This window comes from Perna viridis, chromosome 2, assembly GCF_037379345.1.
Source record: "Perna viridis isolate PV_CMFRI_1.1 ecotype Kerala chromosome 2, ASM3737934v1, whole genome shotgun sequence".
NCBI lineage: Eukaryota > Metazoa > Mollusca > Bivalvia > Mytilida > Mytilidae > Perna > Perna viridis.
In genome coordinates, this window is record NC_142446.1 from 42,451,781 (window position 1) to 42,464,081 (window position 12,301).

At 32.9% G+C, this 12,301-nt stretch overlaps 1 protein-coding gene across 3 annotated transcripts in view; it reads right to left on the reverse strand.

Annotated features, from left to right (window-relative positions):
* The window catches only part of LOC148625160 (uncharacterized), a 47,568-nt gene that overhangs the window by 22,136 nt on the left and 13,131 nt on the right, over window positions 1-12,301 (reverse strand). For 2 of the 3 annotated variants that reach the window (XM_088568471.1, XM_088568472.1), the window contains one exon: window positions 9,277-11,266. The gene's annotated coding sequence lies outside the window, so the exon portion shown is untranslated. Of the gene's footprint in view, window positions 1-9,276; window positions 11,267-12,301 lie in introns of those variants that run through there. The other variant, XM_088568473.1, reaches the window with a different exon arrangement.

Below are 12,301 nucleotides of genomic sequence, written 5' to 3' on the forward strand. Positions count from 1 at the left end.
CATCGTCTAAATTTAAAGAGTAACTGATTACCCTTCAAATACACCTAAGGTCACCACAGATTTTAGTGGAAATGGTACTGCTTGACCTTCTGTGCATACATTTGTACTTTTTGATTTTCTGTCTTGTATACTTTGTTCTTTATTTATTTTTTGTTTCGGTGTGTTGTCTTGTCATTGATTTCCCTTCATTTACAACAATGGTATTACTTCTACTGCCTTATCAGAGAATACCATGTGTATAACATGTCTTGAGGATGCTTTCTATGTGCACCTAGTTCAGAAAAAAAATTGGAATTTTAATAATCAATCTCCAAAAATGTTCCTTAAAGCCTCCAAAATAAATATCACCTAATTGGCCAAGGTCAAAAGAATCAAGAAGAGATGCTATGCTGGAACAAACTAAATTTGGAACATTTATAAATAACAATTGGTAATCATATTATTTGTATGTAAAACATTCATGTGAAAAGGGAGATAATCCAGTTGTGGGAAGAATAACCTAGAAAAAAAGCAATGTTCAGGTAAAAAAGTAATCAAGAGAACCAAGGTTATAGCGGTAATCAAAAGAATGTAATCCAGGGACAAAGACCAGACATGGAAAACAGACATACACAACAAAGAACATTAAGTAACCAAAACCATACTTACAAAGTAACAAAAGTAAATGAGCAACTCGGACTCCACTAAAAACTGGGAGCATGGACCAGGTGCACCGGTAGGGAAAGAATATCAGATTTTGACATATGATTGAACATACTGATCATGTCTTGTATCATTTTTAATTTTTGAACAGGTAAAACTGTTTGTAAAACTTCCACATTATGTATAATTAAAGAACCTTAGTGAGCACACTCACATACCCCACGTTGGATACTCAAGTAAATTTGTAAGAGAAATACATGTACGAGGACCACGATCAAAAAAGAAATCAGAATGTTTTTTAGGCTTTAGACCTTCAGCTTCTTACTAAATTCTATTACTCAGAATGGTAGTTTCAAACTCCAGACTGTGATTTCTTTGAGTTCCAGTTAATCCAAAGTAAATAACATCATAGCGGAACATACACTTGACCTTTAACTTATCATACCATAAATCATGTCATAATCTGCAAGTGTTTAGAAAAAAAGTCTGAAAAACATTTATTTCTTTGAATTTAGTTCAAGGCCCGTAATTTCTGTAAAAATCATTGGAGTAGAACCAACTACAAACTTGTCCTGTAACTTATCATGGTGAATTTATATACCAAAAATCATGTCAATATCTACAAGCATTTAGAAAAAAAGTCAGGAAAACTGTTATTTCTGTGAATTTTGTGAAGTTCAAGGCCCATAATTTTGGTAAAAATCATCGGAGTGGAACGAAAGTTAAACTTGACCTGTAACTTATCATGGTGAACTTATACACCACAAATCATGTCAATATCTGCAAGCATTTAAAAATAAGTCTGGAAAACTGTTATTTCTGTGAATTTTGCTATGTTCAAGGCCTATAATTTCTGTAAATATCATTGGAGTAGAACGAAAGTTAAATTTAACCTGTACCTTATCACGAAAAATCATGTCAATATCTGCAAGCATTTAGATATAAAAGTCCTGAAGATGGACCGACGGACTAACAGATGGACAGGTCAAAAACATACCCTACGAAACTTCATTGCATGGGGTATAAAAATATATGTGTAATATGATTTTTTGATGAACAATTTTAAAAGTCTTTGAAAATGTGAAACCAAAAATTACAATACCACCCAAATTTGCTCAACTTTGTAATAGAAATGGACTTTTAAGAAAACACATTCATACAGTCATTTTCATGGTTATCTAAAAACAAAGTACCATACAAATGTATGTGCAACATGTATACACATGTAAAACATTTTTATAGTGAGTATTCCAACAAATCCAGTTGTATACAGAAATGTAAAAATACCCACATTTTGACAGCTAAACTACCAGCAAATGGATTTTTAATTTTTCTTTACAAAGCCTCCTACTCACATAATTTTATAACATGCTACATGTCAATGTATCTAGTAACAATTATGGATTGACTCCTACAGTAAGTTATAAATTACAGACTTTAAGACATAATGCCATGATAATCAGGAATTCACTGCTTCAATATCAATAAGAGGTTTTAAAGAATAGAAAGACACAGTAAAATTCACTGAAACTCTTTGAACTGGTATTAATAGAAAGATAGATACTTAAATGAAGGTAATCTCCTTACTGGCAATCAGTTTTACTGACTTCGATCTGTGTAGGTGAATGTGTAGGTTACAGACCACCAATTCAACCAATGAGCATTTGGAACGTACGCAAAAATAGTCCTACGCAGAAATTACCCCTGTTCCTCATAGTGCTGTGAAAAAAGTTCTCATCTTATTTAAAAAATTTAAACAGTTTCTGAAAGGAAAAACATTTCTGTACATTTTATAGGTGCATTTTGCTTCTTGTGATGTGAAGCCTAATCTCCATAATGATTTTTAAATGTACCCCTATCTTGTGAAAACACTGGGATTTCCCATGCTATTTATAGACCCTTCACTTCCGGTGACCAGTACTGCACTGCAAGTCTGCTAACCCCACATGCCATTCTGAGGATTGTGAGCTGACATATGTAGAATCATGCTGATATATAGTCATCTGCAGGTTAAAGTTAAGGTAAAGTCCAGAGAAGCCATTGAATATTGTGAAATTAGCATAGAAGCCTATGGGAAGTGGAATTAGTGGTTTTTAGCCTTAAGCTGAAGCCATGGCAAAATGAAAAGTTTCTTGAAATAGCTTTAAACTACTTGAAGATCTTGTTAACTTTGCCATGACAGGAATACACTACAAAAATCCTTCAAAATATGCATTTTTTTAAGTTATAGGTCCAAATTATGGAAAATTGGTCTTTTTGGCTGATTTTTATGTCCTATCTTGTAAAAAGTGTAGAAAATTTAGTAAAAATATCAAATATTAAACTTTGAGGGCTATATTTACCTAAATATGGTAGTAATAAGCACTTGAAATCAAGTTTTGTGTAGATTTGAGCAAAAATTAGGTTAGAAATGAGGAAAAACTCACTTTCATTACTGCGGTTAAGGCCATATAAGCATTCCCCTATGGCAACATGGAAAATCCATTATTGAGCACTTTTTTTGCTTTAGGTGCCCTTTACTGGTCATGTTTTAATGTGAAAACACTGTATTTACAAATTTAAAGCCAAATATATCACCTTTTGTGAAAATTTAAAGATTTAGGATTTTTGACATGTGATCAAGAAAAAGGGGGAGGCATGTCAGAAATAAATTTTTAAAAATAGACCAATTTCTCAGAAAAGGATTACTTTTAAAACTATTTCTTCATTAATATTGTTAAAAAACAAGTTGTGGTTGATATTTTTTATCTGAAAAGTCAGAAAAAGTTCTTTGCAAATATTTAATGCATTTCAGTATGGTAGAATATTGTCACTTTTTTGCTCGCACAACTTGGTTACCCTATATTTAAAAATCAAATATTTAAAAAAGTGCTTGTCACATTTCACTGAAACTTTGCAGATGCATTCAGTATGTGTGTAGGAAGATACCTGTATAGTTATTAATTTTTTCTAAGACAAAAAGTGACTCTTTAGGTTACAGACCACCAATTCAACCAATGAGCATTTGGAACGTACGCAAAAATAGTCCTACGCAGAAATTACCCCTGTTCCTCATAGTGCTGTGAAAAAAGTTCTCATCTTATTTAAAAAATTTAAACAGTTTCTGAAAGGAAAAACATTTCTGTACATTTTATAGGTGCATTTTGCTTCTTGTGATGTGAAGCCTAATCTCCATAATGATTTTTAAATGTACCCCTATCTTGTGAAAACACTGGGATTTCCCATGCTATTTATAGACCCTTCACTTCCGGTGACCAGTACTGCACTGCAAGTCTGCTAACCCCACATGCCATTCTGAGGATTGTGAGCTGACATATGTAGAATCATGCTGATATATAGTCATCTGCAGGTTAAAGTTAAGGTAAAGTCCAGAGAAGCCATTGAATATTGTGAAATTAGCATAGAAGCCTATGGGAAGTGGAATTAGTGGTTTTTAGCCTGTATGCAATGAATAAAATCACATGGGTTTTCCTGGCTTTAGACCATTATGGGCTCATAAGGTGGGCCAAGGGCCTATTTTATATAGGAGCCTATGGAAATATTCCGGATTTCAGTGGGGCAATTGAAAAAAAAGATGGCCCCTTCCAAAATTTAAATGGGCCAGAAATCTCTTAATACTGTCATATAGGATAAATAAATGGTTTATTTTGGTGCCTTAACAAGGGGCCCAGCAAAATAAATGACCAGTCTGATTCTATCTCAACACATTTTCCCGTAAAATTGAAAGGGTCCATCCAAGGATAATCCCTGATTAGTCATGGCATTTGATCACTTAAGGAAGTAATTCATGTACATGCAAGCATTCTGCAAAAAAATAAACAATTACAAAACAAAAAAGATTTCTTCATTCAAAAAACTATTCACACATACATGTATTTTATTTTATTTATAAGCTTAATAAAAAAGTTTTGCTCTGTGCCTTAACCATATTTTTTTTTCATCCAGTCAAATCAATCCAAAGATTCCTTAAAATAATATGTATACATGAATGTAATATACTTGTATGCATTCTGATTTTATCCTTTTTCCTCAGATCTCCTAATACATACATAAATGTTCATACTTATCTAGAAAATCTCATGCAAAACTATAGAGATAATGACAAACTGTGACCAATTTGCATATAAAAGAAGCCAAAGCAATTATACACATTTAAGCATCCTTTCTACAGAATGCAAAAATCAAATTGTTTCATCATTTGGAAAACGAACATAAAAGGATATCCTATAGACAGAGACCATACAACATCAGCCAAATCAATAAGACAAACAAATATATTTTTAATTCAACGATGCTATAAAGATAAGTTGTTCTTTTTCCAATAATTACTGTCCTAGAACAAACTCCAGGGAACACTCTTTACAAGTTTCATGTTGATCAGTCTAGTCTGTATTGGTTAAATTAAACATTTATCAATTAATGATCTGATATTCTTGCTTCTGAATCGCTCTATTGATTAGAATTTTAAAGCAACTATCTTGATCGATGCATGGTTTCATCATAATAAGCAATGATTTGAATACCTATAACCAATTATTACTAAGGGAAAAAGCTGTACAGATTTTTCTCTTTCCAATAATTGAGATTTTCTAAATGGAATTGAGAAACAGACTGCCACAGTCCTAAGTAGAAAGGAAATAACCTGTGATTTAATACAATTGAATGGCATTATCTACAAGATTTAAAGAGAGAAAAGAGTGCTTTTATCTTGATTAAGTGCTTTACACACATATAAAAACTGAAAGTACATGTATCCATAACATTGTAATGCATTAACCATGAGTTCATAAAATCCATATACTGTAGTAACATACAGTAAGATGGAAAAATTCATAAAGCTTTCACTCAAAATTCCATTAGAATTCTGACACTGTTTTCAGTAATGCATTCAGGAAGACCAAACTACAGTAAATCTCCTCCATGAATTTTAACATTCTAAAAGAGTAACTACAATTTACAGTCTTGAAAGTGACAGGCCATCACTATACTTTTATATTAAATCACACAGAAAATCAACATTCATCACTGTTGCCTTTGCCACCTACATAATTTATTGGTGGAAGTGGGTATAATGTACTTAGATTCCTATAACTCAATAATAGTCAGGAGTGTTTGCCTAAAAACATCCGCAGGGAATCTCTGTTCACTATATACTCTATAGGTGCTCGATGCAATAAAGTACCAAGTGTTACATGTACATTTTGTATGTGGGTTTATGGCACATTGTCTCTATCAACATGTTATATCATGTAAAGTTTGACAAACTTAGCATTTCATTTTAAAAGATGAATAGAAGTAGTATTTCAAACTTGGTCAAATAATCAAATTTAATCACAAATTCTTACCATGATGATATGTAAGTTCTTACAAGAACCTTGAAATAGTAGCAGCATGTACATGTATATATACAAGTTAAAATACAGGGTATTATAAAAGCTACACTTCTAAACAGTTTCACATTCAGCACAATAACATTAAAATGATACGCAGTGTACAACTTAATATGACTGCAGAGGTAAAACCCTGCAAAGATGGGATCATTTAATATAAACTAATTCCACTTCCCATAGGCTTCTATGCTAATTTCACTATATTCAATGGCTTCTCTGGACTTTACCTTAACTTTAACCTGCAGAGGACTATATATCAGCATGATTCTACATATGTCAGCTCACAATACTCAGAATGGCATGTGGGGTTAGCAGACTTGCAGCGCAGTACTGGTCACTGGAAGTGAAGAGTCTATAAATAGCATGGGAAATCTCAGTGTTTTCACAAGATAGGGGTATATTTAGAAATCATTATGGAGATTAGGCTTCACATCACAAGAAGCAAAATGCACCTTATATAATGTACAGAAATATTTATCCTTTCAGCAACTGTTTAAGTTTTTAAAATAAAATGAGAACTTTTTTCACAGCACTATGAGGAAAAGGGGGTAATTTCCTGCGTAGGACTATTTTTGCGTACATTCCAAATGCTCATTGGTTGAATTGGTGGTCTGTAACCCATACATATTCTTGACACAGCTCTTAATTTGGATTGCAATTAAACGTTCAGCATTCTGATCCAAATGAAAGTGGTTTATGAATTTTAAAATTTTTTTTGACAAAAGAAATCAGCAGTTTATCCAAAAAAAATTTTATTCTAAAAAGGGAATATGCCATTACCCTATAAATCTTTTAAAGTAGGGTGCCTAATAAGAATTTCATAGAGACATATATCCTTTACCTGAAGTTACTGCAATGAAACCAACATTTTTTAAGGCTCCTTACATGGTTATGGTAAACTCCCCCAAATTCCTATCTTTACCTCTTTACAGTATGGAACCTTGTTCCTGGCTACTTTTTGGTCCCCTAATTCCTTAACTGCTCAAGTCACAAACCCCAGCTTTCCTCTTAGTGTTTGAGACCTTGTGAGTATTTCATAGATATGCTTATACAAGTTTCAGTACTTGAGGAAAATGTATATGTACATGAACATGTATTCAATTAAATTTCATGAAATGCCTGATACTGGCCACTACAGGATCCTAACTGGAAAACCCTAAAAATCAATGATCAACTTCTTTTTGTGGTTTGAAACCCTGTTGTAATACAATGCACAAACTGTACTTACTCAAGATCCAAAGACAAATATCGAAGTTATGGAAGAAAACCTAAGTGTCTATGAATGACATTATGACAAAGACAACAACAACACGGATGACAGCACCACAACAAGAAGGATCGCAAATTGTTTATTTAAAGTCATATAAAAAGCATTGGCACATCTTAGCATTCAGTGCATGTACAACTGAATATGTACAAAAACAGCTGATTTTACTTGTTGACTAAAACTTCAGGGAAGGTACATTTGTAAGTCTACATGCCAATTTACTTACTAGATCTGGTATGAAAGACTATTTACACAAATGTACACATTTGCATGCAGTATCATTATAAGATCAATATTTCATATAGTATTTTTTTACAATGTCAGCTAAGCAGTTGCCAATCTACCTGACTTACAATGAATTTGGTAGGTATATTAACTACACAGCTGAAAAGGGGCTATTTATTTTAGGCCTTTGGTAAAACAATTAAAATTCCACCTTGATTGTAATTGTAGACCAGTCAGACCACCATGGCCTTATCCATTATTTTTACACTAGCGCATATTGAAAATCAGGGATGAAAATTTAGTACAGTACATGTACATGTATGTTCTACAGGGAAGTCAAACAAAGAGTGAAAACTTTAGATCATTTTTTTCCTGAAGCATTGAAAAAGTCCAACTCCCTGAAAACAAAAAGTGTACCTGTAAAAGCTACATGTACATGTACATGTATGAACATGTAAGATGTAACCATATCATCATGTACATAAAATGTAAGTGTACATGTCATATGTATCAATGTGCATGTACAAAGTACTGCAATACTACAGTATACGAAGCAGATTTCTTCAACATGTCTCATAACTTAGTCATGATTGAATATAAAATAAATTGAATTATGTGAATGTACATGTTCTAATAATTATTATAATTATATTATGTATAAATGCCCCTAAGCTTTATACACTTCATCATAAGTATTTTAAAAGAAGAGCAATACTGTACATTGTACATGTACATGATATACACGTAGTTAAACTATGGTTAACAATTTCATGAAAAAGCAAACACATATATATTATACATGTATGTAAGTGTTACCCTGTATATCATCAATATTTTGTAATACTTACATATACAAGGTATAATGTAAGAACAGCAAAACAAGAGCAGTGCACATGCAAGGCCACTGCATCATGAAATATACATTGATTTCTGGTAATAGTGACCTTGTAGTATACATTTGTAGATACATGTACATGTACTAGGCATTATAACAACAGTCTTCTTCAATATTTGAATCCAGAGCCTTCAATCCAGAAATTTATGAAATTAGGGTCACATGCTATCATTCATAAGTTTTTTTCCAAATTTGTACAATAGTAACAGAATTTTCCAACAAAAATGGAGGGAGCTCAACTCCAAGAACCCGATGGCACTGCGATTGAACTGCGAGTATATTTTTTAACCACAATATAAAAATAGGAGATGTGGTTTGATTGCCAATGAGACAAGTCATCCATCAAAAGCAACACTTTAACGTCTACAGGTCACTAGTAACTACATGATAACTTTTGATATGTACATCATAATGTACAAATGTAAAATGGTTTATGAAAAATCAGTTTCCTGCATGGTAAACTTAATAACCTTTAAACAACTGATCTAAGTTGGTCTTCAATCTGTGCAACAGTATTCACAAAAACTTTCCAGTTCATAGGCCTAAAATACATTTTCAGAAATTGTTGGCCAATAGTAGTTAATTTTACAGGCCCACCTCCATTTTTACAAGCCTTGGGCCTCAGACTACTGCTTAATAGTGAAGACTGGTGCAAGTTTCTTTCATCCATCAAAGTTAGTTTATAAGGTTACAAGTATATGTACAATGTATGTGTTGCAAACCAAGTTACAGAGAAAAGTCTCTTGCTTTTCTGCAAATACTGAAGTGCATATACATCAACATGTGCATGTAAGATTTTTATTAAAAGTATGAACCTTTTAACAGATCCTGCATTAGCTTGCATTACATGTACTTACTTGAATGACTGAAATGATGAGTTATGAGATGAGTAGATGAGTGTTGTGAGAATTGTTCTCTTCTTTGGCACAATTTATTCTGTCTTCAGTCCCAGTTTCTTCCCTTCTTTCTTCATTGTCATGAAAGACCTGTGGTAAGTTAGATTCACCATCAAATATTTCATTGACTATTGAAATAATCTCATGGCGCAAATCTGATGTCTCAGACTCATTACGTGTCATTTCCCTAATTTGACCAGTACATAGATTTTTATTATCTCCTTGGCTTGATTCTCTATTATTGATCTTTTTCCCTAATTGCAAACCATCACTTACAGAGTTAGTTTCTAGAGAAATGTCACACTCTTTAGTATTATCACTTTCAACTATGTGAATGGTGAGGACATCATCTTCAGGACATGTGACATTGTGGCTAATGATGTCACTGATGCTTTGACTCCTTCCCTTTAAACCCTCAGCCAGATAATTTTGGCAATCAGACCTGTCATCAGGGAAAGCTACCCATTTATCTGGGGAAGTAGAAAACAAAACATCTGGGACATTCTGACCTTTCTGACTTTTTCCAACAATATGTCTTTCACTCTTCCTGGGAGACACACATGGTGAAGAAGATGGGCTCAATGTAGGAGGTATTAATACACGTTTTGGCGATTGTCCGGGTAAAGTTGCAGTTTCTACGACTAAAGATTTAGTTCTTGTAAATAGCAAGTCTTCATTTGTAAAACTAAATATATCACCTTGTAATTTGGCAGGACTTTTATGCCTTTTACGATATTCTTCTGGTGGAAGTTTTATCGATAGTTTTTCACTATTTATAGATGGTGATGATGATGGTGATTTGTACTCTTCCAAGTTAACAACATTAATTGGAGTGGTGCTTCTAGGTCTTTCAACAGGTTTATTTGTTACTTGAAGTCGTTGTATTCTCTTTTGTAATGCTTTCCTCTTAGATATTTCAGTGACAGTTTCTAATTCTTGAATGAGAGATGGAAGAGAACTCCTTGATAAATTAGGTGAGGAGAATGGTGTTGACTCACATGAACTATTGTTTTCCTCCACATGTCTTAAGAAAGCTCTTTGAGGCATAGGTGAATCAAAAACATCACATGGAAATGCAGACTCTGGAAATCTATCAGAATTAGATGAAACCGTAACGTATCCACTTTTCATGTAGCCTCTATCTGAATCTGAACTGTCCGAAGAATCAGAACTAAGGCTTGTTCTCCTCTCTTTTAAATTCAGATATCCAAAACTATTCTTTTTACTTAATTTTGGATGGTCACTTTCTGATTTTGTGGTAATAGTTACCTCAGACCAAACATCATCCTGCTCACAAGATTTTCCGGCATCAGCCGAGAAAGCACTACCAAAATCATCATTAAATGCAAAACAGTCATTTGGAAGACTAGCCTCAGAGTTGGTACTTTCAATTTCACTTTTAAATTCAAATGAATTGTTGTGCAAGGCCTGCATTGAGCTCCTATCTTCACCAAAGTCAACAGTATCAAACGTTGCTAGAGGTGCTCTTAAGTCACCTGATCTAACACTTGATGAAGCTTCGGAAGCATTCATTCTAAAATCAAGTTATCAATTACATAAACATCTCCATTTCTATGACAGGCTGCACAGTGTAAAATCTATTTTGCAAAATAATCCACCTTCAATGCATTTTCCAATTATCAAGCACTGGCTAGATCCATAATACATGCTGCTTCTAGATAGATTTAAGTGAACCCTAAGGAGTTCAATGCCATTTGAAGTCAAAGTTATGAGATCACCTATAAGGAATCAATATCCAACCATTTTCTATATTTACTTGTTACATTACAAGCATCTATACCGATAATTGATAATTTTGACTATAACACATTTCTTGCATCGCTGAGACTATCTGTATGATGTCCTTTCGACAGATTGGTTAACACAATGGCAGTACCAAATCAATACACCTTTTGTCTCAAACCTCATATGACATTTCTCATCTCCATATCTGTAAATAAAACCAAAGTTACTAAGTGCCTAAAACAATTGAAGACATCAAGATTTAAAAAAAAAGTTTAATCTTACAATGAATTGGACAGAAAATCAATGTTTTCACAGACTCTTTAGGGATGAGACACACTTGAGTTAGATAATAAAGATTTCAGAAGCATGTGTTACATGTGAATCACACAGTAGCTGATATACCAGTACTAAATATTTTACATCTTATTTTGACACCTGGGTTATATAGCATATATCTCATTTTATACTGTAAATGTCAATTTTCTATGTGTTTAAGTCCATACTGAAACTTGATGAGTGGGAGTTTGACTAACATATGAAAATTATCATGAAATGATTATCTTTCCACTTTTTTGTAACATTAAAATTTATAGGAAACAAGCTGTCACCAAGCGAAACAAATTAAATAACTGGATTTTCAAAAAAGCTGAATTTTTTCAAAAATGACAAAAGCAACAAACATTTATAAATGCCATTGTAAATGCCTGCTGTATTTCTTTTACCAGAGCATTTATATGTAAAAGGACATTTTATATTCATGTGTAATATACTTGTTGGTAAGGCCAAACCAAAAATTAATAGCCTTATTCCTGTCACTAGAAAGAAAAAATAGGATAGGTAGGTAGGAAAATTATTTTATTTTTCAAAAACATTTTACATTGAATTACATTGTAATGAGGAAACAATCAAGGCTTAAACTGTGCTTAAGCCAAAATGACCATAAAAAAATAGGGTAGGTAGGATAGTTGGAGACAGATATACATGTATCCGGTATTATTATTTTTTGCCTTAACATTCAGAAATGCTTGGTGTGTCTGTATCAAATGCATGTACATGTACAGAACATATAGATACCCCAACCCCCAAAATTATCAACATGCAGAAGAGAAATTCATTCTAAATGACAGGTGCAAATTCATTTAAAAATAGATGGGTTTTTATCAGATTTTGTAAATGAACAAAGAAAAACTGAATTTGGTGCATTTTTGTACTCAAAGATTTGAAACAATATAAAAAAATA